Here is a 26693-nt window from a genome sequence, read left to right as displayed (position 1 = left end):
AAATGACTAAGTCTGTTCCTTTTCTTAGAGCAGAACTTGTATTCATGGAGAAGGGCATATACACAAAATAAGAATAAATATAAAGTCCCTGTTTTTATGAAATTAATAGATGTCTACCACTGGGACTTGAAAAGGTACACAAGAAAAAATTCTGAATTTCAAACTAGCTGAATACACTTCTTGTATTCACATCTTAATACAATATAGTGTCAGTTGTCTATACTGCTGTCTACTGTTATGAGTTGTAACAGCTCTGTATGAGATAATACTCAGATTTCTTTCCTGCTTTCATTAATTTAAATAATTTAATAAAATGACTTAAGACAATCTCAGCATATCTAATATACATGAAAGAGAAAAGGACAAAAATTATTGTCTTGAATATATAGGAAAATCAAAGAAGCTAATTCTGAAAATTTCATGAGAGAAGGAATATAATTCCAAAAGTTCTTCTTGAGGGTCATCTCTCCTAATTCATGGACTGTCTTACTTTTAGAAAAGTTTAATGATAATCTGGGAAGCTGACCTGCCATTCTAGTCCCTTCTTCAGAAATGCTTTTCCTAAATATCCTACAATCTAACTAATACCATATGGTCCCTCATAGATACATACCTTCGTGTTTTACTTATTCTAACATATCCATCTTGGATGTATTTCCCCATCTTTTCTGATAGACAGATTTCTAGTCATTTTCTAAAACTCAAGTAATTGTCATTATTCAGTACTCTCTCTGATACATAAACCCTAAGATAGATGCTGGTTGTCTATGATTTCAAATCACTTCATATATACCTCTATTACTCTTCTTATTATATTATACTATAGGAGTTATTTTGTGTGTTTTTTTTTTTTTTGTCAGTTATACCCCAACTCCTTCACTGCAAACTCCATGGTGACAAAAATTCTTATTTACATACTAATCTCTCTCCAACCTGCCACAGTGTTTATCACAATAACTGGCACATAATGTATGCTCTATTTATATAGGGTAGATTGCATTAGAAAGTTGACATAAGAGATCCAGAAAAGAAAAATTATCAAAATAATTCCTTCCTGTCAAATAGGATCTTGCTTTCCAGAACCAATCATTTTATTGTAATATTAGTTCCGTTTCAGGACTCTAAAGGAGTAATATCAGAGGAGGTGCTATGGTCTCAATGATTATGTCCCCCCCCCCTCCCAAATTCATATGTTTAAATTCTAATTCCCAGGGTGAATGTTAGGAGATGTGGCTTTTGGGAAGTCACTAGGTAATGAGGGATAGCCATCATTAGTTGGACTAATGTCCCATAAAGAAGATTCCAGAGCAAGTCCCTATCCTTCCATCATGTGATGACACAGTGAGAAGTTGCCATCAATGCCCACAAAGTAGATCGAAACAGAAAGTGGTCCCTCACCTGACACTGTTTGCCAGCACCTTGATCTTGGACCTCCCAGCTTCCAGAGCTTTGAGAAATCAATTTCTACTGTTCATAAGTCACACTTTTGTTATAGAATCCCAAAGACCCAAAGATAGGAGGCCTCTATACTCTTTTTTATCTACCATGTTACTTAACCTCCCATGAAAAAAAGGTTGCCTTTATTCACACTCAAAGTTCTTTCAACCTAGGTGATAAGTGATTAGCCTTTAATCCAAGTCAATTGACAATTTTATGCACTTCATAATGTAACGGATTCCATGAAAGAAATAGAGAATTTTAAGACAGTGCCTGTATTCAAGACTCTTGCAGTCTATTAGGGGAGACAATTATTAATGCACAAAAAGAAAAAGATAAAAATATATAAAAAGAATGAGGTAAACATGACTACATAAGCATGCAACTACTGTATTCTGACTATATATGCTGTAGGAATTCAAAAACTGTGAATGTCAAGTTGGAATTATGAACCTTGGAATATTTCATGGGCCTTAAAGTGTGAATAGAATTTAATAATGGAAAAACAGTTGAAAGAGAGGCTGCCTTAAGACTTTAAAATGTCTCAAAGAATTCTTGAGCATGCAGGGAAACAAGAGCTGATTCAGCCTAAACTCAGCATCTTATATGAGAAGATATGAACCTTGATAGAGCAATTGACTTACCCAAGGTCCCACTGTGGATGGATGCAGTGCTGGGAGAGATTCTGCATTGCTCCCATTGCTTCCAGTTGTCTCCCACAACCTAGCTTAAATTACATAGATGCTGTTGTGTGTTTTCCATTTATGTCAGGGAAGATGAGCTCAGGTGCATAATTTCTCAGTAGGAAAAAACACCCTGTTAAAACATCATCTAGACCAATTTTTAAAAGAGAAACTGGAAATGTTGATGGTATAATCATAAAAATTCGAGTAAATCTATTGCATTTGAAAAGCAACAGAAAATGTCTTCTGAGGAGAAGGAGGCGTGGAACTAGAATAACATATCTATTATAGACTCTGTGTTATGGAGATGTGGAGTTACGTCATCATGTACACAGGGAACAGGATTTCCCCTGAAATGTAATTGAGCTTATTTTATGAATGAAATAGACTCATTTTTCCCAAAATTAACCAATGATTTTAAAAATGGCATTGCCCAGTAGAGACTACACTGATAATGGCTATCTAAAAGATTTCTTTCCTTTTTACATGCTGATCCTTGATATGCGACACCAATTTTAATTTATGTTCTGGCAGCATCTGAGCTGCAAGAAACTGAGGGTACCGACATCTGGCTTGATAAACCACATAGCTGTAAGCAAGCTTATAAATTAAATTATTTAAGTATCCCCATTTAATTTTCAACATCTCTAAGGATGGGATGACAGACTAAAATGTGTTAAACCCAAAGAAACCAGCCCAAGCTCATCTCAAACATGACACTTAAAGTAATTCAATAACATTCCACATTTTACAAACAGACATGAAAACACATTTCACCCCATCAATATAATTAGTGGTACCCAAGCACAATCATGCCATTCTGTCCCACAAGAAGTATAATTTAGCATGAACATAAATTTTACTTAATTATTGCCTTAAATATTTGACTGTGAAAAACATTTCAGCATGTTAGGTACAAACCCCTCAACAGAATATATTAGAGCAAATAAGGAAAGTCATGAGATTTTCATTTTCCCTTTTTGAGATAGCACAGTTCTTTCACTGGCATTTATTCATTCATGCATTCAACATACATTTGTTAAATACCTACAAGCATGAGGTACAGTGCAAGGTACTGGGTATTCATCAATGAGAGAGCCTATATCATCGCCATTGTCACGAACTTATCTCACCTTCTCTGGATAAAATATTCTTCTAAAGCATTGGAACTCATTAATTCAGGATCAATTTCAGTTCCTTTCTTTCTAATAGTTCATGAATGGCAGGTATATAACACTGATCCTGATAAAATATATACACAAGGCTACCAAAGAGATAAAGTATACATGCAGGAAAAGATGGACTCCAAAAAGTCTGGTTCCAAAAGTGACTAGTTCATTGTTGCTGAAAGCAGTAGGTAATTGAAAAATCAAAATAGACTGAGCCTATGAATAAGGCAATATGATATGCTTTAGCAGGATATTAATGAGCAAGCTGTTAAACTGTCTAAACCAGTTGTAAATTCATGGCAGTGGTAGAAAAATATAAGAAATGATGGAAATCATGAAGCACTGATGGGCCATAATGACTGATTATATATGGAACACAATGTACAAGAATGGGTGCAAAGAAAACCTTAAGGTTATAAGTCTGGGTAGCTGGAAAAATGATGTTATCACTGACAGAAACTGAGAAGATGAACAGGAGATCCAACCTTGAAAATACAAGGGGCTCAACTTTAGAAACAGTGAATTTCAAAGATCAGGAGAATATCCAAGTGCACATGTGTGATGGGAGGTTGGAAATATGGTGCCTTTCTGTGAATAATTCTTTTTAAATATCATTTATACATGAAATAGCAGTTAAAGTCATAAAGGTAATGATGGATCTTGATTATTCCCTTAATTTGAGCATAGGAAACAGAAGATAATTCAAGAGGAAATACCTATGTTTTTAACTCATGGAGACTTTATGAGAAATGACCAACATTGACAAAGAGAAGACAAACTGTTCTTCTCGTAATGGTCCTATGGGTAGCAAAAGACAATGGCAAAGCAGAAAAATCAGGCTACTCAGTTCACTTTATTGTAGCTTGTGCTACTACAAAATATACCTACTGAACTCACAATTTACTGGGGTCACATTAGCTCCTTTAGTTGAAGTAGCCACAATAAGAGCAGTGTGCATAGGTCTGACATTTGTCTGCACTATCTAAAGTCCACTTCAAGATTAAGATGTCTTATTTTAGGATTGGCCATAGGAATGTCTAAAATTGAGCACCCAAGTAAACAAACCAACAAACAACAATGATAAATACTTATAAAAATCAGAATTCTCTTGTTAATGGATTTAGTAACAAATGGAGACCCTAGGGAATAGTAGTTAAAAACACTCTGAATACTGGCCATATCACTTACTTACTGTGTAACCTTAGCCAAATTATTTAAATTCTCTTGGCCCCAGTCTTCTAAACATAAAAATTGAAGATGAAAACTGTACAAACATCACAGTGTTGTTGTAGAAATTCAAAGAGAAAAAAAATCCTGTAAAATGAGTGGCACAGTACTTGGCACACAGTAATGTAACTTGCAAGATCACACACACAACTTGTCAATGAACACACATAAAGAAGGCTACATATGGAAAAACGTGGGCCAAAAACTGAATTTTCTACTATTGTCTTAAATATGTCAGTCGCATAGGTTATCTATGTCCTCAAGAGGAAAGTAGAAAGAATAAAGTTAGCACTCATTTCTAAATATCTACTTAGTTTATTATATAAAATACACAAACTCAAGAATGAGAAGAGAAAAATACAAATTAAGAAAGCCTAATATTCCTTAAGGAATTAAACACAAGAGAAGATTTTCATGTGGTTTGGCAAACTGGACATTTAAGATGGTAAATTTTTATTTAAGAATATTCTACATACAGTCCTCTTTATAATTTTAGTCACATCCAAAGATATTATCATTTGAGCAAGTCTTATGAAGACACTGGAAGCAGCCATCAATGGATGTTATAATATACCAAATTATTCCATGCAAATTTTATTTCTTTCCATGATAAAAAGAGAAGTCACAGAGATAAAAGCCAAAAGATAAAATAATTTTGATTTCTATAGGAAATTTTTACATGGATTCCATGACATTCCCAAAAGAAGTGAGAAAAAAAGAGGCATACACTGTATTTCAGTAACCTCATTATACTGGAGAGCCCCAAAAAACCTGCAACAATACTAAGAAGCATCAAATAGCAGGAAAAGCAAACAGGAAATGATGTGTAGCAAAAAATAAAGGGAAACAAAAAGAAGGAATAGATGGAGGAAAAAGTAGCACCATGACAACTGTGCTCTATAAGTACCTGTTTAGTGCTTATCATGTGCTGGATGCAAAGTTAATTGCTGAAAAATTTGCTAAATAAAGAATTATATATTCATAATTCTATGGACATTACTTATTTGTCCTTTGTAGATATTCATGTACTTGAAAAAAGAAGCTTAGAGCAAATGATTTCTCAAGGTCCTCTACAACTCAGTTACTCCATAGTTCTATGTTTTACATTATTTTAAGAGATATTAACTAAAGGGAAAAACTGATGGAATTTTCAACACATCAGAATTCTATTTTCTATGTCATCACTTTCCATTTTAACTAAAAGTGTAAATAATAGGACTATTTTTTTTAACAGCCAGTACCCTTTTGGTAGATTTCTTAGAATTTGTGGCATTATGTACTTCGTTTGATACTAAACACATTAACAACTAGTATTATTTTTAAATAGATCATTCATTTATAAGAACTCTGCTAGTAAGTTCTACTGTAAATCATTTAATACACCAAACTCTGTGTTCCCATCAGTAATGAAGTAGGCATTTTTATTCAAATGTAGCAGGATGTTCAGCTCCCAGGATAATGATTAAGTGAAGATCTCCTTTTTTATTCTGCAGACAAAGCAGATACCATACTTACAGTTTAGACTCTTGGGGACAAAAATCTTGATAGAGGCCAAGATTTCCTCAGACTTTATGGAAATAACCTTTGAAAAAGTTTGCATTCCATGTTCCCTCTCTATGGCAATTCTGATTTATTTTTCCTGGGGTCAGAGTATTCTTGACAGGCTTCCCACTCCCTTGCTATTCTTTAGTAGTACTGTGATTTCCTCACTTCTCTTTCTAATGAATATTTCATCTGTCTCAAGGAATGATCATTGTGTATTTACCAAATGACAAAATGGCTTACAAAAATGTACATAACTGAAAATCAGCCTTTCTTAGAATTACCAAAGAGTGTTCTTTGAGCTTCTTCCTCTGCCTCCTCAAACTACTGTCAGCAATAAAATGAATAATAACTTCATGTGCTCTTTTGTGATTAAAACTATAATCTTGATGCAAATTAATGCTAATAGATGGTACTCACAGGCTATAGCAAGTAGATGTAACTTGGATCAGGGTTTGTACATAAGTACATCTTTAATTTTATGTTCATACGTGTATGAAAATATTAAAACATCAATCTAGGTGCTTTAGAACAAATCAGGGCATAAAATTAAAGAAAAGGTAATTGAAAACTCATCTTATTTATATGAACTTATCACCAAAGGTTTACATCATATACTCTGTATTATTCCTAATCCATTTAACAAGGTGAGCATTTTTCAAACAAAAGAACAAAACTGGCCATCTATTACTCACAGTGACAGTCAGCCATGTCACTTAAAGTGCATTAAAGTCCATATGCAGTAGTACAGATGAGTCTGGGACAAAATAGGTAGCTGATGTATTTTCAGAAAACAGCCATTTAAAGTCATAGAAGTTGAAAAGTTTCATCTGACATTTGTCAGACTTCCAGTGAAAATAGGATAATATTTGAAGGTCACCAATTCAACAACTATCCTATAGAGAAGACCCTCCCTACTTCAGATTGTGTACTACATGACAAGGGATCACATTTCCCCTTTGTACTTATTTCAGAATTCTTGTCAGTTTTTAATTCTTCTTTGCCTTTTTTTTTTAAAAAAAAAGAATACATACTGATTCTCAATTTGCTTTGGAAGTGTGTAAGACTGAAGAAGTAGTGATTTCAAATTTATTAAGTTGACATGGGTGTCTATGAAAAAGCCAGGCTTTGCCTCACCCAAAAGACACATTGGTGTATCCAGATGTAGGTGAGCAATATCACAGGATCGAAATAATACTCCTAAGGAAGAACTTGTCCTTAGACATATTTTCCAGGATCCATAAAAGTCATGTCTATTAACTCCAATCCCATTTCATAAATTTCCAATGTTGGGCTTGTTGGTAAATATGGATACATTTCAGATCATAGCTTATCTGTATGCATTTAGCAAAATGCCTATACTTTGTTTTCAGTTTAGTGGTTATTCTCTCTCTCTCTCTCTCTCTCTCTCTCTCTCTCTCTCTGTGTGTGTGTGTGTGTGTGTGTGTGTGTGTGTGTGTGTGTGTATGTTTGGGCTAGAGGAATAAGAACCAACTGAGCAATGCTTCTATTTTCCTTGAAAAATCAAAGCTAAATGTTATAAGAAACTGAATTGAATATACAAGATAGTTTCATTATGAGCCTTGCAGATGGAAGCATATGAATGGCTGTCCTATCCCCAAATTACAATTATGTAATCAGTCTCCAAGATGAGCAGCCTCAAAAGGAAAATGAATGGCACCGTTAAGTATATCTTTTCATGGAAGAATTTGGCAGTGAATGGCTGTAATTGACCATCTTACCATATTTCTGCTCGCCACATTAAGATGCTATAGCTTCATGGAAATGTGACAAGTGAATTGAAAATTTTAATATGTTATAATATTTACATATATACACACATGTATACATATATCCACATAAGTATGTACATATATGTATACACATATATGCATACATCTACATACCTGTGTATATATCTGTAAGGATGTACTGTGTGTCAGGAAAGATCAATGTACCATTAAAACTGCACCTTAGAAACAAATTTAAGCCTCCCTAATTCTTTTTGCTTAGTTTCCAATTCTACTACTCCTCTAAATTCTAATAGGCCCTGTTTTATTCCTCATCTCACCACTGAATATAGGTATTTTATCTTTCTGTAAGATATTTTCTATGCCTACTCTCAACCTTAGAGAGTAACTTGTTACTCTGATGAAATGTCTGACCACTACTTAAGTAGGCCAGGAAGGAAGGAAAACTGGAAGGAAGGAGAAAGAACAGAAACAAAATGAAACTAGGAAGAAAGAAAATAAATGCAATCTGTATGGTACTCTCTTACTCTCCCCTACTTAATAGCAATGGATATTCTTCCATATTTTGATTTTTCTTTTTGGAAATATAGAGAAAGTTGGATCATAGGAATGTTCATGGCAAATTTTAAAATGAACATGTTTTAGATTCACTGATCTATACTATAAAAATGATGACTGTCAGCTCTAAGCAAATTTAACACCCAGAAATCCTTATAGGATTGACCGCAAACATACTGTAAGTCTCTATATTAAAAGTTAATCTAGGGGGCGTTTCAAGATGGCGGCCTAGAGGGTGGCTGCATTACGTGTTGCTCCAGAACTCAGGATTCAAGAGAGGAGATATTGAGACGCTTGGGACCAACTCAAAGCAGCCGGGTGACTCTCACCCCCTGGGGGGGCATCCCGGATGGGACGGGGGTCCCGGAACGCAGGAAACTTTGTGAAGTAGAACTGCCGGCGAGACGCCCCTCCCCCCGCTGGAGCGCCATAGAGGAGGCCGCTCGGCACAGCGCTGGGACTCGGAGCAGCCACTGGGGCTCCGGCGGCTGCCCCGGGGAGGAGTGGCGGGGAGAACTGTGTGGACTCAGGACACCGGGGCCTGCCCTGAGGAGGAGGAGAGGAGCGTGGCCACTTGGATTCGGAGAGACTGCGCCAGAGCTGCAGGCGGTTGCCAGAGGAGAAGCCGCGCGGCGAGCTGTTTGGAATCAGAACGACGCTTCTGAACCCCGGGGCCTGCCCTGAGGACGAGGAGGAAGAGGAGCAGCCGCTTGGATTCGGGTGACTATACGGGAACTACAGGCGGTTGCCAGAGAAGGGGCTGCGTGGCGAGCTGTTTGGACCCGGACCACTTCTGAACCCCGGGGCCTGCCCGGAGGAGTAGGAGAAGGAGGAGGAGGAGCGCGGCGGGTCCTTTGGACTCGCAGTGACTGCATTAGCGCTCCAGGCGGCTGCTCAGAGGAGAAGGCGAGTGGTGAGTTGTTTGGTGTTAAAGTGACAGCTCCTGAACACAGGGGGGCTGCCTGGAGGAGAAGCGTGGTGGGACGCTTGGTCTTGAGGGGCCACACCAGAGCTCCGGGTGGTGCCCAGAGGACCCGTGCAGCGGGTCACGTAGATTCAGAGCCACTCAGAGGGACTGCTCCTGAACACCCGGGGGGTTATCTGGAGAAGGAGGAGGAACGGGCAGGGTCACTTCGACTCGGAGTGATTGATTGCCCCGGGCTACGGGTGGTTGGTGGGAGGAGGAGGCACGAAGTGAGTTTCTTGGACTCCTAGTGACCGCACCGGCATACTGGGCAGCTGTCTGGAGGAAGAGGCCTGTGGCGGGTCTCTGGGACTCAGAGCGATTGTTCGGGGCCACAGGTGGCTGCTCAGAGGAGGGGCCACGCAGCCAGGCGATTAGGTGCAGAGCAGGGTCCCAGGATCTAGGAGGCTTCTGGGTGGAAGAGCCGCACAGAGACAGGCTTAGGGCGGAGCGAAGGTTCCAGGCCTGTGGGCAAATTCTCTGAGGAGGGGCAGCCTAAGGAGATTCATCTGCGAAGGGTGAGGCTCCCAGGCCCAGGAGGTAGGGCCGGGCCCCTGGAAACTTTGCAGAGGAAGGCAGCCCAGCCCAGGCAGTAGCTGTAAATTGAGGGGAACGTCTAGGAGGAAACTGACCAGCGAGACCTCCCCACCGGGTGAGTCTTCCCTGCTGGGTGAGGTTTCCCACAAGGACGGTAAAACCAGAGACTCAGGCCCAAACAGGCCTTGCCTCAGCCCACAGCCTAGGTCCCCTTTGGATGACCATTGGTCAACAAGTGGAGGCACCTCTGCCCACTAGCAGGGAATATACCCCACCTGAAGGCCACCACTCCTAGAGAGGCAGCTTCCTTGTGGAGCACCGCATTATCAACCTCCTCCAAGACTTCAGCCTACTGAAGGCTAAGAGGGGATATATATATAGAAATCTTCAGGGTAATTGTAAATCAACAGAGGAAATCTGCAATATCTCAGCGGTCCACTGATATCTGAACAACATGAGAAAACAAGGAAAGAAAATGCTGCAAACAAATCTAGATGTTACATCAATAAAACCCAATGACAGCATGGCAGAAGAAATGACAGAAAAGGAGTTCAGAATGTACATAATTAAAATGATCAGAGAAGCAAACGAGGAGATGAAAGAGCAAATGCAAGCATTGAATGATGAGATGAAAGAGCAAATGCAAGCATTGATTGATCGCACCAATCGACAGTTAAAAGAGCAAATACAGGAAGCAAAAGATCATTTCAATAAAGAGTTAGAGATATTGAAAAAAAACCAGACAGAAATCCTTGACATGAAGGAAACAATAAACCAAATTAAGAACTCCATAGAAAGCATATCCAATAGGATAGAACACCTGGAAGACAGAACCTCAGACATTGAAGACAAAATATTTAACCTTGAAAACAAAGCTGAACAAACAGAGAAGATGGTAAGAAATCATGAACAGAATCTACAAGAACTATGGGATATCATGAAAAGGCCAAATTTAAGAATTATTGGGATTGAGGAAGGCCTAGAGAAACAAGCCAAAGGAATGAACAACCTATTCAATGAAATAATATCAGAAAATTTCCCAAATCTGAAGAATGAAATGGAAAATCAAGTTCAAGAGGCTTACAGGACTCCAAATACACAAAATTACAACAGACCCACACCAAGGCACATTATAATGAAAATACCTAACATACAAAATAAAGACAGAATTTTAAAGGCTGTGAGAGAAAAGAACCAAATTACATTCAGGGGGAAACCAATACGCATATCAGCAGATTTTTCAATCCAGACCCTAAAAGCTAGAAGGTCCTGGAACAACATTTTTCAAGCCCTGAAAGAAAATGGATGCCAACCAAGAATCTTATACCCAGCAAAACTTACCTTCAAATTTGACGATGAAATAAAATCCTTCCATGATAAACAAAAGCTAAAAGAATTTACAAAAAGAAAGCCAGCATTACAGAACATTCTCAACAAAATATTCCATGAGGAAGAGATGAAAACAAAGAAGCAAATCAGCAAACGGAGGAATTATCCTAAAGGAATTGTCAAATAAAGGAGGAAACAAGTTGTGTCAAACAAATAAATAAACAAAATTTTAAAAATGAACCAAATGACCGGGAAACCAAATCATTTCTCTATAATAACCCTGAACGTTAATGGCCTGAATTCATCAATCAAAAGACACAGACTGACAGACTGGATTAAAAAGAAAGATCCAACAATATGTTGCCTGCAAGAGACTCACCTCATAGAAAAAGATACCCATAGATTAAAGGTGAAAGGATGGGGAAAAACATACCATGCACATGGACTCAGCAAAAAAGCTGGAGTATCCATCCTCATTTCCGATAATGTGGACTTCAAGCCAAAGTTAGTCAGAAGGGATAAAGAAGGTCATTTCATACTGCTTAAGGGAAGCATAAATCAGCAAGATATAACAATCATAAACATCTATGCCCCAAACAGTGGCTCATCTATGTATGTCAAACAAATCCTTCTCAATTTCAGAAACCAAATAGACCACAACACAATAATACTAGGTGATTTTAACACGCCGCTCTCACCACTGGACAGATCTTCCAGACAAAAATTGAGCAAAGAAACCATAGATCTCAACAACACAATCAATAATTTAGACTTAACGGACATTTATAGAATATTCCATCCAACCAAGAGTGAATACACTTTCTTCTCAGCAGCACATGGATCCTTCTCTAAAATAGACCATATATTATGCCACAAAGCTAATGTTAGCAAATACAAGAAGATAGAGACACTAGCATGTATTCTATCAGATCATAATGGATTGAAGTTAGAAATAAATGAAAGAGTAAAACACAGAAACTATTCCAACATCTGGAGATTAAACAATATGCTATTATATGATGAATGGATAACAGAAGATATTAGGAAGGAAATTAAAAAATTCTTAGAGGTAAATGAGAACAAAGAAACATCATATCAAAACCTCTGGGACACTATGAAAGCAGTACTTAGAGGGAAATTTATTTCATGGAGCGCATTTAATAAAAGAAGTAAAACTCAACAAATAAACAACCTAACACTACAGCTCAAAGCCTTAGAAAAAGAAGAACAGAACAGCACCAAAAGTAGTAGAAGACAGGAAATTGTTAAACTCAGAGCTGAAATCAATGAAATTGAAACAAAAGAAACAATACAAAAAATTGACAAAATAAATAGTTGGTTCTTCGAAAAAATAAACAAAATTGATAAACCTTTAGCCACACTAACAAAGAGAAGATGAGAGAAAACCCAAATCACTAAAATTCGGAATGAACAAGGAAATATCACTACAGACAGGATGGAAATACAAAACATAATTAGAAGCTATTTTGAAAATCTATACTCCAACAAAATAGAAAATTTCGAAGACATCAACAGGTTTCTAGAGACATATGAATTGCCTAAACTGAATGAGGAGGACATAAACAATTTAAATAGACCAATTTCAAGTACTGAAATAGAAGAAGTCATCAAAAGCCTACCAACAAAGAAAAGTCCGGGACCAGATGGGTTCTCAGCCGAGTTCTACAAAACCTTTAAGGAAGAGCTCATTCCAATACTTCTCAAAGTATTCCATAAAATAGAAGAGGAGGGAACCCTCCCAAACTCATTCTATGAAGCCAATATCACACTGATTCCTAAACCAGACAGAGACTCATCAAGGAAAGAAAATTTCAGACCAATATCCTTAATGAACATCGACGCAAAAATTCTCAACAAAATTTTAGCAAATCGCATACAAAAACATATTAAAAAGATAGTGCACCATGATCAAGTGGGTTTCATCCCAGGGATGCAAGGTTGGTTCAACATCAGGAAATCAATAAACGTAATTCACCATATTAATAGACTTAAAGTCAAGAATCACATGATTATTTCAATAGATGCAGAAAAAGCATTTGATAAAATACAGCACCCCTTCATGCTCAAAACACTAGAAAAAATAGGGATAGTGGGAACATTCCTTAATATTGCAAAGGCCATTTATGCTAAGCCCATGGCTAATATCATTCTAAATGGTGAAAAACTGAAAGCATTCCCCCTAAAAACTGGAACAAGGCAGGGATGCCCTCTTTCACCACTTCTATTCAACATCGTTCTTGAGACTCTGGCCAGAGCAATTAGACAAACCAAAGAAATTAAAGGGATACGAATTGGAAAAGAAGAACTCAAACTATCCCTGTTCGCTGATGACATGATTATATATTTAGAGGAACCTGGAAATTCCACCAGAAAACTCTTAGAACTCATAAGTGATTTCAGTAAAGTAGCAGGTTACAAGATCAATGCCCATAAATCCAACGCATTTTATACATAAGTGATGAATCTTCAGAAAGAAAAATTAGGAAAACTACCCCATTCACAATAGCCTCGAAAAAAATAAAATACTTGGGAATCAATCTCACAAAAGAGGTGAAAGACCTCTACAATGAGAACTATACAACACTAAAGAAAGAAATTAAAGAACACCTTAGAAGATGGAAAGATCTTCCATGTTCTTGGATAGGAAGAATTAATATTGTCAAAATGGCCATACTACCTAAAGTGCTATACAAATTCAATGCAATTCCAATTAAAATCCCAATGACGTACCTTACAGAAATACAGCAGGCAATTATGAAATTCATCTGGAAGAATAAGAAACCCAGAATAGCTAAAGCAATCCTTAGCAGGAAGAGTGAAACAGGGGGTATTGCAATACCAGATCTTCAACTCTACTACAAAGCAATAGTAACAAAAACGGCATGGTATTGGTACCAAAATAGAAAGGTAGATCAATGGTACAGAATAGAGGACACGGACACAAACCCAAATAAATACAATTTTCTCATACTAGACAAAGGGGCCAAAAATATGCAATGGAGAAAAGATAGCCTCTTCAACAAATGGTTCTGGGAGAATTGGAAATCCATATGCAACAGAATGAAACTAAACCCATATCTCTCACCATGCACGAAACTAAACTCAAAATGGATTAAGGACCTCGGAATCAGACCAGAGACCCTGCAGATTATAGAAGAAAAAGTAGGTCCAAATCTTCATCTTGTTGGTCTAGGACCAGACTTCCTTAACAGGACTCCCATAGCACAAGAAATAAAAGCTAGAATCAACCACTGGGATAGATTCAAACTAAAAAGCTTTCTCTCAGCAAAGGAAACTATCAGCAATGCGAAGAAAGAGCCTACAGAGTGGGAGAATATCTTTGCCAATCATACTTCAGATAGAGCACTAATCTCCAGAATCTATAAAGAACTCAAAAAACTCTACTCCAAGAATTCAAACAGTCCAGTCAACAAATGGGCTAAGGAAATGAATAGACACTTCACAGAAGAAGATCTACAAGCAATCAACAAACATATGGAAAAATGTTCAACATCTCTAGTAATAAGAGAAATGCAAATCAAAACCACCCTAAGGTTCCATCTCACCCCAATTAGAATGGCGATTATCAAGAATACAAGCAACAACAGGTGTTGGCGAGGATGTGGGGAGAAAGGTACACTCATACACTGCTGGTGGGGCTGCAAATTAGTGCAGCCACTATGGAAAGCAGTGTGGAGATTCCTTAGAAAACTTGGAATGGAACCACCATTTGACCCAGCTATCCCACTCCTTGGCCTATACCCAAAGGACTTAAAATCTGCATACTACAGAAATACAGCCACATCAATGTTCATAGCTGCTCAATTCACAATAGCCAGACTGTGGAACCAACCTAGATGCCCTTCAATTGATGAGTGGATAAAGAAACTGTGGTATATATATACTATGGAATATTACTCAGCCATAAAGAATGATAAAATTATGACATTTGCAGGCAAATGGATGAAATTGGAGAATATCATGCTAAGTGAGATAAGCCAATCTCAAAAAGCCAAAGGACGAATGATATCGCTAATAAGTGGAGGTTGACACATAATGGGGGGGAGGGAAGGGTTAGAGTTAGGGTTAGGGAGGGGGGCAAGTATGGAGGAAGGAACTACTGTATAGAGGGTAAAGAGGGGTGGGAGGGATGGGGGGAAGGGGGAAAAAATAACAGAATGAATCAAACAACATTGCTCTATGTAAATTTATGATTACACAAATGGTATGCCTTTACGGCATGTACAAACAGAGAAACAACATGTATCCCATTTGTTTACAATAAAAAAAAAAAAAAAGTTAATCTAACTACATTTGGACCTATATCTTGACTATTTTTGGTTTTGCATAAAGAGAAGTCAATGATCAAACTGAAACAAGGAGATAAACCTATTAAATTAAAAACAAACTCTAAAGCCTAATTATTTTTCAAGTTCTCTCATTTAAATGTTCCATAGGTTCTCCAAACTTAACAGGCATACTGTGGAAGCATTATCCTACTTTTCCCCACACCCATAATTTCACTTCTTGAATGTGAAAGGCACCAAGGAAGATAAATAGGGGTGGGGTGGGAGTAGGAGAAGCTGGTACAAAAGTATAGGGTCAAGTTGTCCAGAAGGCTGCCCAAAATCTGATCACAAATCTTTTTTTCTTTTTTCTTTTTCTTTGTTCTTTTTAGATATACATGACAGTAGAGTATATTGTGGCATATTATACATATATGAAGTATAACTTATTCTAATTAGGATCCTATTATTGTGGTTGTACATGATGCATAGTTACCCTGATCATGTGTTTAAAGATTTCTTTAGCTACCCTGCCCTTGTTTGGGGGATGAACATTTTTGTACAACTCGGTCTAAATTTACTCTTAGTAATGCTGAATTGTATCACCATCTATCTAGTTTTCCAAAACAAGAAACATTTCCCTTGCTAACTATATCTCATTATTGATCCATGCCTGTCACTCTAAATAGTTAACACATCTAAAATCATCTGGTACTCAAACTGTTGTCCTTGAACCAGTAGTATCAGCATCCCCTGGGAACTTGTTAGAAATGCAAATTCTTGGGCCCCACCCCAGATCAACTGAAACAGGAAGTCAGATGTAGAATATAACAATTTATGTCTCAACACGCCCTCCAAGTAATTCTGATATAACACTCAAGTTTGAGAACCACTAATCAAATCTATTCTTTTATCATTATTCCCATTGCTAATTGCCTTCTGGGTCTTATCTTTCATGTGGCCCATAGCATTATTCTTCTGATTGGTTTCTGTTCTTCAGTCTTGATTCTTCCAATCCATTCTCCACACTAACACCAGGGTGAACTCTCTTTGTCACAAAAGTGATTATTAAAATCCTTCCCTAGTTCCTCCTTTCCCATAGCAGTGGTTTTTAGACTGTGTTCCTAGAAAGACTTGTTTCAGTGGTTGCCCTTTGACAAGACAGAGGCTTAAAAAGCAATACACCAAACTTCAAATTTCACAACTGACACTGAAAAACCAATGGCCAGGGTGGAGAGAAGAATAGAAGTTCATTGATTAGATAAAGGGGAATGAAGGGAAGGGAGGGAGATGGGAATATAAAAGACAGTGGAATGAATCGAACATAACTTTCCTATGTTCATAAATGAATACACGACCAGTGAATCTCCACATCATGTACAACCACAAGAATGGGACTCTAGTTAGAATAAGTTATACTCCATGTATGTATAATATGTCAAAGTATACTCTAATCCCATGCATATCTAAAAAGAACAAATAAAAAGAAAAAAAAAAAAAAAAACACTGGCCAAAAGGAAATACTGCTCAGTAGTACACAAGACATACAATTCCTTCTACATGATCCTCAGCATACCTCTCTCTTCTCATGCCTACCTTCCACTCATGCTCAGTCTGAATAAAATGATATGCAATTCCTCTAAGACACCAACCTATTTGATATCTGTGGCATGGCTTCTATTCCATAGAACATCTTCCCATCCCTATCATTTGTTCATCTGATAATATCAAATTACCATTCTCTACTTCCCTCCAGTCAACCTTACAGTCCTCGCTCTAGTAGTACCAGCATTACCTCCTCCATGAAGCCCTTATGATACCTGCTTTTCATTCCCCTACCAAAAAACATCGATTGACTCCCTTGTACCATTACTATAGCAATAACAGTAGTGGGAGTAATAGATAATACTCCTTGAGCATGTACTATATTCTATGGCAGCCATTATGCAAATTTCCTTATGTGTCATGTATATGCCATTTGAAACCTTACAACACTATGATGTATCATGTATAATATTTATCTCCATGTTAGAGGTGGAGAGACAGAGGTTTAACTATCTTACTTATTCTATTTGCCCAAGTTGTATAGCCAATATGCAGCAGAATTAGATCTCCTCAGGTACTTAACCCCCAAAGCATATGCACTTAATTTCTATACCTCTATAGGATCAGACTGGTAACACATGAGTCATGAAAGCATGGAATAAGATAATAGGGAGTGGCAGGTACTATGGAATTAAAAAGGACACACTTAAGCTATAAGCATTTTTTTAAGGAAGGAGAGAGTGGAAGGGAGGAAAGAGAAGGAATAATCCTGAGTTATAAACAAAACATTTCTTTAGACTAGTCCTGAGCAGGCCAATAGCTCGAGATCCCTGTTTCACACTGTATGTAATACCCACTATTTTTCTTGTTATAAAACAAGCCAGGGGGCTGGGGTTGTGGCTCAATGGTAGAGTGCTTGCCTAGCACTCACAAGGCACTGGACTCAATCTCCAGCACCACATAAAAAACTAAATAAAATAAAACACAAGTCAGGGTGATCTCTTAGAATAGTGGCACCTGTATCTTTCTCGCTGCTGTAGGCACCCCATGAAAGAAAGAAGGAAATTTTTCACTTCTCATCTATGTCCTAGAAATGAAACAAAAGAGATGCAGGGCAAGGAAGAAGGGAGGAAGGGAGGAACACAAATGGACCATAAGAGAGGAAATGAAACCTAAGTACTCTGAAACTGTGAATGGAAGTGAGAGAATTGTCATGTTTTTCAGGGACCTCACAAATGGGTGTAATTCATATAGAAGGGCCTGTTACATATATCCAGAAAAAAATGGTCATTGGACAGATATTCCAAGATCAGCATAAACCATGACTTTCAGCTATCCTTCCTGGCTGAAAACTAGACACTTCTCAAATTTTCTATACTGGGTAAACATCAATTTTTTTGTACTAGGTAAACTTCAGTATACTAATTTTCTATTGCTATTGTAATAAATTACCATGAATTTGATGACATAATGCATCACAGATTTATATTAGAGTTCTGGAGGTCAGAAGTCTAACATGGGTCTTGATAAGCTAAAATCAGGATGTCAGCAGGGTAGAATTCCTTCCAAGAGGCTTCAGGGAAAAATCTGTGCCCTTGGCTTTTCAAACTTCTAGAAGCTGTCCATATTCCTTGTTCCCCTTCCTTCATCTTTAAAGGCAGCAATGTCAGGTCCAGTTCTTCTCATGCTGCCATCTCTGCTTCCCTCTTTTCTGTTTCCTTCTTCCAATTTTAAGGACCCTTGTGATTACATTGGGTCCACCCAGACAGCCAGAATAATCTTCCTATCTTAAGGCCAGCTGATTAGTAACTTTAATTCCATATGCAATACTAATTACTCTTTACCATGTGATACAACACATTCACAAGTTCCTGAGATTAGTACATGAAAACCTTTAAAGTGGCCATTCTGCCTACCATAACCAATGATACCTATACATTTTTTGAGCAGAGGGTTATTTTAGATTACATATATCATTGACCTACCAAGTAGGTTTTGATATATGAATTTTTCTCATTTACTTTTTTTCCTACCTGTGGTACTGGAGATGGAACCCAGGGACTCATATACACTAGGCAAGCACTCTAACACTGAACTATATCCCCAGCCCTGAATATTTTTCATTTAGAAAAGTAAATGCCATGAGCAAATTAATTCACATGACTGCACACCTACAACGCTGATTATTTTATTTCTCTGTGTATAGGTCAATCTTCAACTTTCTACCATGAGCTTTGGAATGAGGACCATATCCCCTAATAGGCTTTCCTTCCCTACACCTAGCACCATGTGTGGCACCTTGTAGAGACACAATGTTGAGACAAAATATTTGCACAGTAATAAATACATGAACACTACTTCATCTGGAAAAGAACATTTGTCAAGTTATATTTGTACCTTAGTTCAAAGCTGTAGAGATTTCAAAAAATGAACCTAAGGTTTTAAAAGGGGGGATCTCAACATACACTATTTTAAAAATCCACTTAAAATAGATATCAGAGTCATTTTTTAATTTTCAAATTGGATCACTCATCAATGGAATATGAAGCAAAAGAAAGGGAACTGCTCCTCTAAACCACATGAATTTTTACTTATATTTCATATTAAATCATTACGGTGAAAGTCACTTCCAAAATATTATGATTCATGAACTTCATTACCACTCCCTCTTTTGGTTTGATCAGCATAGCCATCTTTATATAGTGCTAGAATTGTTGATATTTTATTGCATTGTCACATCTCATTAGTATGTATTAAATGCTATTATTTATGGCCACTATTTAATCTGATGTGAGACAGAAAAAAAATATTGAAAGCTTGGCACCTCAGCAATAGGCATTTATGGGGATGAAGGACTGACTAGAAAGAGTCAATGGTCCTTTATCTGCCCCTCAGATCATTAACTCCAAGTGGTTATTTGCTCCCAGGCACTGTCCTGTGCCCAGGTTGTTATTGCTGTGATATGTAGATAAAGGAGAATGTATTTTAAATGCTTTAATACAAACTCAATGCTCATGAAGGGTGCCAGACTGAAAGTACTGGAGTCTGAAGTCATTGGGTTATGCACTTGGCTAGTTCCAAGGTACAGAGAGATGCTTGACCTTGAATGACCACTTTGCAAGAGGGTGGAAACATATAGTTTACTGAACTTTAAGAGACTGACAGTAGAGCAGCATGGCAATATCTCCCAGTTAAGCATTTTTATCAAGGAAGAAAACTTGAAATGACTAGCTAAACTTAGACTTCAATCTACTTAGTATGATACCAGTACTGGCAATGAGGGGGTGGAAGAGTGAGTGGTAGTAGTGTTAGGATACACAATTGCTTTAAGTCAAAGAAAAATAAATGTCCTTTCACCAACTCAGAAAAACACTGAAATAAGCAGCAATCTTTAAAAGAACTAGTGTGCTTGTTCTAATTTAATAAGAAATCTTGATTCCATATCACATGTAGGGAACATTCCTCAAGCTTATCTGATAGCAGTCACTGACACCATGATCTAAGTAAGCCAAACAGTCTGGACAGAGAAACCGAAGTAATGGTAAAGACTCGCCATGGAATGAAGGTCTTTGTAGCTGTTGAGGCTGAGCTAGAGCTGAGGGAAGGCCTAGCTCTGTCAAGCATCCCAGCAAGCTGTGATATGAGCTCGCCCGCGCTGCCTTGCCTCATGCTGTGTGCAGGAGCTTGCCATCCCTCGCCCCACCCCTTGCTGGGCAGAATTGCTTAGGCATGCTTGGTTTGTTTACACTACCTGGATGGACCCTTGACGTACAGTTCACCTATAGGCTGACTCTGTTATACTTTAACAAGCGTGTTAACCTGATTGGATAATGTGCCTATATATGTCCTGTGCAACCCTAAATAAAATTAGATCCGTGCCTTCAGAGCTCCATCTCCAACGCCTGAGTAAGTGCACTGGGTATGGCTAAGAAGGGTAGGAGTCATTCAGCGAACCCCGTCTCTGAACATCTACAATCACATACCTGAGAAAACTCCTTAATTTTCTAAAAAAAACAGAATGTTTGAGTAGGAAGAAAATTGGAACTATCCAACCCAAAATTTTAGTGTATATACGAGAAAACTAAGTCTCAGAGAGGAGAAGTGTGCCAAGGGAGTAACATATTACTAATATAAGACTGAGAGTAGAGCCTAGGTTTTCTGATTGACAGGCAAGAATTTTTCTACTATATGCCATGTTATCTCTAAAGAAGGAAAACTAGCTGCTCTCTGAACCTTTTAAATATTCAGTGCCATTTATTTTTTATAAGTGTGCATTCTTGGGGCCTGTCAGACATTTTCTCCTCCTTTCTGTTCTATTCATTCACATTAGCTAAGATTTTTCACACATTTAAACTTTCTTAGTTTGAAAAATACCCTACAGTTAGTATCACACAACAGGCCAATTCACAATTCCAAAATTAAGAAAACTATTTTTACAAAAGGCACAATATCTGAAAATCTTGACTACATTCCTCCATCAACTTCTATCATTTTACTTTTTGTTTTGGAGTGATCTGAATTACTGTTTTTTAAAAGATAGTACCTCTGGAAGAAGGGCAAATAGAACTATATGTAGTAAAGTCAAAACTGAGAGATGTATTTTAAATTCCCAATACGGACTAATTTGAAATAATTGGAACCCAATTAATGAAACCATTAATGAGCTATTTTTAGTATCTTTTTCAAGAGGCAATGCAAAGTCTAAGAATTTTGGTTTTTAAACATACTTCCATTCTTTTGTACTTTAAAGAAATTATCAAGCGATGCCACTTACCAACTTTCCACAAATTCAGGTCATCTTTTGACTTTTTTAATAACTTGGTATGTGAATTCATATTTGATCAATGATGCATAGTACTGCCAAATATAGGGACCAAAAAGTGAAAAAAAAAATCAATGTTTTCTATTCCCTAGTTACAACCAATTAAATATTAACAAATATTCTTAATAAGAATTTAGACCAATGAGGGAGATTCTATATCTTGATACTTTTCTTACATCCTACGCCTAACAGAAGTCTGAGAGTAGAAGCAAACACATTTCCAGTACTCCAGTTGAATTCTATCTGCACTGGCACATTTATCAAAAGATAAGGCACAGCACCTTTTGCCTGATAGTTGCTCAATAAATACTTATTGGGTATATGAAGGGATGGATGAAAGAACGGAAGGATAAATAAGTTAATACAAAACCTGTGTCAATACCAATATTTTACTTGTGACATTCCTAAAGAATCAAAGGTACCAATTTCATTGGTAAATTTTCTGAGTGGAAACATTTGTCCCATTGATATGGAAAAATGCCATATTTATTTGTAGTCAGTGAAAACTACTAAATAATTTTGCAAACATCCTCACTAGCCATTGTTATTCTTACACACTCTGAAGATCGTTCCATTAGCCAAGGAGTGTCCTGGTTTTAGTAGCTGTACATGAAAAAGGTCATGTAATTATTCAAACGTGTAGAACAGCCTGCATATCTGGTTTTGCAAAGACAATAAAGGGATATAGACACAAGCTTATCTATAAAATGTACAAACAGATGTCAAGAAGTTTAAAACAATGCATTTCGTTTACATAAAACTCAGGAAATATAAGAGAATATCAGTGGAATATTCCATTCTTTCTACATTATATAACTCTATGTTCAAGTTCCAAAGTAAATTTCAGTGCAGAATGCACATACCTTGATAGATCCAGAAGTTAAGGTAATCAAAAAGGAGACAGCTGAATAAAGGTCACCCTTGTAGTTCCTGTAAACAAATTAAGCCAAATTATCCCTCAAGCATATGTACAAACAAGTCCAGAGTAAACCTTATACAAGAGAAAAGAGGAAATATATGTAGCATAGGTGTGAGAGATTGGTGTAGTGACTATACAACAAATTCATTTTGTAATTCATATGGGATGAAGAGTTGGCTTTTTAAAAAGTTCTGCTTGTAAATACAAACAATTATATTTCCTTTTTTTGCAGGTGAATGAAACCCAGGACCTCAGGTGTGCTAAGTAAGCACCTACCACTGAACCACATTCCCACTCTCAAAGATTTTCTTATTCGTAACACAGTATACCTGAAAAAGTATGGAACTCTCACCCACTCCACATTCTCCCAACAAAACACTATCCAATTTTCACTCAACATACCACTCATTTTGAGATGAAATGCCCATGATTTTAAGACATTTACAGCAATATAAAGTATGCCAATATAAAGTATGCTAATTGTAATTTCTTACATTAATATAGTCCTTTAGGGCTGGGGCTGTAGCTCAGTGGTAGAGTGCTTGCCTAGCATGTATGAGGCACTGGGTTCCATCATTAGCACTGCATTAAAATAAACATATAAAGTAAAGGAATGCTGTTCATCTACAACATTTAAAAAAATAGTCCTTTATAGTTTACAGAAAGCATTCATATATATTTCTTTTATTTCTCAAAACAACTCTTATACAATTAGAAAACTAAGACCCAGAAATGTTAAATTGCTTACACAAAGTCACATATATTGTTAGTTGACAGAGCCAGGATTAAGATCCATATCTTCTCACTTTCAATTCATTCCTTTTTCCAATAGACCACATGACATCTTTTATTTAACAGTTATAAAAATGACTGTAAAATGTGTTTCCCATGTGTCATTCTTGATACTGAGGCAGGAGTTGTGCTATTATATGATGATCCCCACTAATTTACTCTACTTAAGAGATAAACTTCTTCCTGTAATTTTTATAGCGCCAGTACAAAGTTACAGGGTATTTTTTTGGGGGGTGCTGGGGATCGAACCCAGGGCCGACTGAGCTATCCCCCCAGCCCCAGTTACAGGGTATTTTAACATGCAAACTTTTAAAAATCTTTCATCAATAATGTAAAATTGGTAGAATATTTATGGAGGTTAACTTGTGAACAGGGACCAAACCTTTAAAATATGTACTTCCTTTGACCTAGTTATTTTGTATTCATACATTTATTAAGGAATCATCAGAGATGTAAACAAATGTGTGTATAAGAATTTCTCATGATTTTTAATAATAATCAACATTGAAAATTGCCCAAATATCCAATAAGTGAAATTTGATTAAACAGATCAAGCAACAGCCACATGATGACTTACTAAGCAGCCCTTAAATATGACATGGGAACAGTTAAGGGAAGTTAATAATCACTTCATATAATTTCTACCCACAGCTTTCATTTGCTGCTCCTAAACTATGCTTTGAAAGTGTTAAGGGAGAAGACTATAATTTTTTCTTTATATTTGTGGTTGTTGTTTTCAATTCTGTCTCTACTCTCCACATATGTACATATATAATATATCTTATGTTGACATAAAGATGTTCACAAAATATTGATAAACAGAAAAGTACATTATAAAGTGAGTCCAGTGTAGAAAAATATTATGTATGTAAAATTTATGATTCTCTTTTTTCTGTGTATCTATATTTTCTAACTCTTCTAAAATGAACATATATTACCCATATATAAAATAAGTTATGTGTTTTGGATTCTTTGAAACTCCATTTGGAAGAGGCAGTGTAGTGAATTAAAGCTAAAGAAAAAAGAAAAAGACAACTTTAAACTTTAACATTCTAATATTGTGTGATTGGCACTTAATTAACCTTGTGGCCCCAATTTATCAATCAAGTAATCCCCAAACCTATTATTTTTACCTATGAAGAAAAATGTAGTAGTAAGAACAAACAATTTAATTTTTCTGCCAGCAAAATGAGGCAGAATAAAACAGTTAAATAATTCTTTTCAAAAATGAAGGTCAATAACATCATTGTCACCTTTGACAATGATCACCAAGGTGATCTTATAATTATGAGTATCATATTATTACTAATGATCTCCAGATCCAATGCACTATATATAAATCATTCATAATAGACTGAAGTGGTGCTCTTGATTAGTTGCAATCTAATTGCCTGATGTGCATTTTTCATCACTGTTAATGTTGCTCAAAAAAGACATAGTTCTGCTCAAGCGTTGATGTCATTCCATAATTGTGCTCAGTTAGAATATTTCAAGGGAAGACTTTTCAGAATTTACTTACATCCAGACTACAAAAACATTTCTGGCTCTTGTGCTGCATATACCAGAGCAAGTCTGTAGAAATTGGCATCATATCCATCAGGCTGATTCTGCAAGTAGGCTAGCAAAAGATGCTTTAAAAAATAAACTGCCCGATATGTAGCATTTCGCCTTGGTGAGATACTCAGAGGTCTGGGAAGAAAAAGGGCTTTAAAAAGATATAACTCTTTTCTGCTTGCTTTTCAATTGGCTTCAACCTGAAGCCTTTAGGAGTATTTCACCCTATTTATGATTAGAAAAGGCTAGTTCACAGGTTGATCTGTATCAGATACCCCAGGTTACTTCCCATCAGTTACCAGTTCTCAACATGTACCAATTCTCCCACTTTTATCTTTCTATTCCACTCAAGAGTTCATTTCCAAAAAAGGAACTGTCGACAGTCTTAATATAGCATGTGGACTAACTACCCTTTAAGAAAAGAATTTTGACAGCACCATCATTGGACTTAACCAAATAATGCATTCCAGAGGCAAAAATAACTGAAGCCACAAATGTTAGAAATGTATCTCACAGAACTGACTAGGTTTTGCTAGATCCTGCAAGCAGAGTCCTAAATCTAAATCTAGATAGCTCCTTAAGAAAGTATCTGGCCCAGGGCTAGGGATGTAGTTCAGTGGTAGAGTGCTTGCCTAGCATGCACAGAGGCCCTGGCTTAAAGAAATATGAGAGATCATTTAGCCCAGACTTTAAATAGTGCCACTGCTGCTTATTTAGTTCTGTGTAGAGAATAATCTACTTCCTTCAAAAAGAAAGAAAGTTCTCAGTCTCTTAAAATGATCTATCACTGAAGACTGACTATGCGGTCAAAATGTATAAATCGCAGGTGAGCAGAAGAAAGTCTAAATGTCTTTTTCAAAATGTTGATATAAAATATATATATTTGTGTGTGTGAATATGCATACATATGTAAATATGTATATGTAAGGATAGCGATCATTCTCAAATGGATTTTAAAATTGTAATTATTGGCTTAGGAAATAGGAAAATTCTTACTTGTTTTTCAATAACTGCTCAATTATATACTAATTATAACAAGTATGTTAACACTCTATTTTCAGGGCACTTTGGGCTGCATGTAGGTCACACATTATTTTGCTAATGACTATATCTTTACATATTGCTACACATGCTTTGAAACCCCTAATGCTGTTTTTCTAATGGGGCATTTACTCAAATAACTTGTAGAAAATAATTGTGTTAACAATGAGTCAGTTTCCCCATTACAATTATCAGTGCTTTTAAACAATTAATGCTGCAACACTCTGTATTGTCACTTTCTTCTTCAGGGCCTAAAGAACTTCTAGGTTTATATTATTGACTGTAGCTTCTTTTCTTTCTGGCAATATGGGCATTTCTAATGATGAGACCTGCCAAAAATTGTCAATGCTATTTTTCTTCTTTTCCATTAGAGGTGACTGTGGCTGAATAGCTAAGTAATCTTTAGTCTAACTTCACTTAATTGTTTTTACTACATGACATGAAGAAATATAGTGAGTAATCACTTCTGTTTTACATGAGGCAAATTGCTAGTGCTTTCCACAGCAATCTGAAGAA

General features: G+C 36.8%; 1 protein-coding gene across 6 annotated transcripts in view; it reads right to left on the bottom strand.

The window, feature by feature from the left end:
• Positions 1 to 26693, bottom strand: part of TENM1 (teneurin transmembrane protein 1) — a 753664-nt gene that overhangs the window by 714073 nt on the left and 12898 nt on the right. For 5 of the 6 annotated variants that reach the window (XM_079123321.1, XM_079123316.1, XM_079123315.1 and 2 more), the window contains exon 2: positions 22735 to 22801. The gene's annotated coding sequence lies outside the window, so the exon portion shown is untranslated. Of the gene's footprint in view, positions 1 to 21823; positions 21907 to 22734; positions 22802 to 26693 lie in introns of all 6 variants that reach the window. The other variant, XM_079123318.1, reaches the window with a different exon arrangement.

The sequence above is a fragment of the Sciurus vulgaris genome (genome assembly GCF_902686455.1).
Source record: "Sciurus vulgaris genome assembly, chromosome: X".
NCBI lineage: Eukaryota > Metazoa > Chordata > Mammalia > Rodentia > Sciuridae > Sciurus > Sciurus vulgaris.
This window is presented reverse-complemented; position numbering and strand designations above follow the sequence as displayed.